Raw genomic sequence first — 2,500 nt, 5'->3', positions numbered from 1 at the left:
GTTTACTTTCCTCTTTTTTCCACATGAGATTCTTTTAAGGACTAACATCACACTTTACACAAGTCCTTTCTGTGGATTTCCTCTCTTAAAGAAGCCCATTCTGGTTAAAAGGTAAAAATGTAAACAAAACAGACAAAAAAGCACACATAGAGAGAGAGAGGACGGAGAGGAGTGAGAAAGGGAGAGAGAAAGGGAGGGAGGGAGGGAGGGAAGGAGTAGGAAGGGGGAGAGAGAGAGAGAGAGAGAGAGAGAGAGAGAGAGAGAGAGAGAGGGAGGGAGGAGAGCTAGGAAGGGATGGGGATGGAGAGGGAAAGGGAGAAGGTGAGGGAAAGAGGGAGGGGGAGAAAGAGAGAAAAAGAGAAAGAGAGAGAAAGTCAAGTTATAGAAAACTAAATTCCACTTTTTCTGCGGTAGGCCTACTTATATCTACAAAGAGAAAAATAAACGGAAACGTACTGTATATACTGCACATACATAAATACACGCTACTACGCACACTGAATAATAATAATAATAGTGGTTTATTGCGCATGTGTGTCTGTGTGTGTGTGTGTGTGTGTGTGTGTGTGTGTGTGTGTGTGTGTGTGTGTGTGTGTGTGTGTGTGTGTGTGTGTGTGTGTGTGTGTGTGTGTGTGTGTGTGTGTGTGTGTGTGTGAGTGTGACAACATTAAGAACCACCTTCTCCTGGTGAAGCAAGATGGCGAAGAGGCCTTCGTCATACTCATGTACGTCTTCCTGTTCTACTCTTCGCTCTTTATACTTGCAATTTGTTCAACACGAATCTAACACCCCGCCCTCAACAGAGACCCATCCCCGCCACTACTCATCCAAGGGGCCTCTCCCACATGCGTAATCCATCTTCCCTTCCCTTCCCTTCCCTTCCCTTCCCTTCTCTTCCCCTCCCCCCTTCATTTCCCCGTCCCTCCCCACCCCTCCCCCCCGGCAAAATACCATCTTGGTGTACTAACCCCCCCCCCCTTCCCTCCCGAGCCGAGTCCATTCCAGGGATCGTTATCTCCCCCCGCCAAGCCTCATTCTGGCCTTCTCCCCCTCCCCCCCTTTAACTAAGACTCTCCCCCACCGCCAGCATCTCCCTCAGTAAGAGATCGAAACGGAGGCGCTGCTCCCTCCTACAGGAACACCAGCGTAATCGGGTCTCGTAATTTTCTTAGTAGTGGGTAAAGGCCTAAATTTTCTTATGATTTTTACTAGTCGGTGAAGGAGCCGATTTTCTTGCAATTTTCTTACTAGTCGGTGAAGAAGCCGATTTTCTTGCAATTTTCTTACTAGTCGGTGAAGAAGCCGATTTTCTTGCAATTTTCTTACTAGACGGTGAAGAAGCCGATTTTCTTGCAATTTTCTTACTAGTCGGTGAAGAAGCCGATTTTCTTGCAATTTTCTTACTAGTCGGTGAAGAAGCCGATTTTCTTGCAATTTTCTTAATAGTCGGTGAAGGAGCCGATTTTCTTGCAATTTTCTAATTAATCGTTGGAGACGATAGTTTAATAATCCTCTGACCTTTTTTTTTTCTTTTACAATCATTCCGCGTACTTCATCATCCGTAGTCTAGCGGATGCCACACGGGCTGAAGGAGGAAGCAAGAAATGGAAAAATAATGGGAAAGATACGAAAGAACAAGAAGACAAAGAAGAAGAAGAAGTAGTAGTAGTAATAGTAGTAGTAGTAGTAGTAGTAGTAGAAGTAGAAGTAGAAGTAGAAGTAGATGAAGATGAAGATGAAGAAGAAGAAGAAGAAGAAGAAGAAGAAGAAGCAGTAATAGAAGAAGAAAACAAAGGGCGAAGGAAAATCCTCCGAAATGTCTCCAGTGGCCTGAGGATAATAGGATACCTAAGTGGCATGGACAAGGCCAAGGCCGCAGAACGACAATTGGCCGCAGCGAACAAGGAATAGGGGGGATGAAAGGGAAAAGGGGGAAGGAAGAAGAGAGACTCGAAGGAAAAAAAAAAAAAAAATTGGAGAAGGCAGAAGGAAGAAGAAGAAAGAAAGGGTGGAGGAAAGAGAAAAAAAAAGAAAGAGGAAATAAAAAAACAGAGGAAAAAACGAAAAGAAAAATGATAAAACAAAACAAAAAAAAAGAACCAATCAGAGCAGAAGGAGAAGAGACCAAAGCAGAGGAGAATAAATGGAAGGGGGTGGGGGGAAGAAGGGTGTGCGTGGGGAGAGGGGGGGCGACCACCGCAACTCGACCGCACGGAAAACGAACAGGGGATGGGTAGGCCGCCTGGGATGAGGACGGCATGAACTAGCGCAACATAATGAGAGCCCTGAATAATGAGGAAGCGGCCGGAGAAGCGAGCTAGGATGCAGGAGGCCGGGAAGGAGGAGGCTTGTAATGAAATAAGGTGGGGGGGGGACGGATAGGGGAGAGAGAGAGAGGGCGACGAAGGGGGTAGGAACGGAAATTTGATGAGAGATAAAACTAATGAAATGTAAGACCAATCTTGGCTTCGCCAGTTTAAAGCGTATCAAAGTGAGATTC

This window comes from Penaeus monodon, chromosome 5 (genome assembly GCF_015228065.2).
Source record: "Penaeus monodon isolate SGIC_2016 chromosome 5, NSTDA_Pmon_1, whole genome shotgun sequence".
Taxonomy (NCBI): domain Eukaryota; kingdom Metazoa; phylum Arthropoda; class Malacostraca; order Decapoda; family Penaeidae; genus Penaeus; species Penaeus monodon.
Note: the sequence above shows the minus strand (reverse complement) of the source record.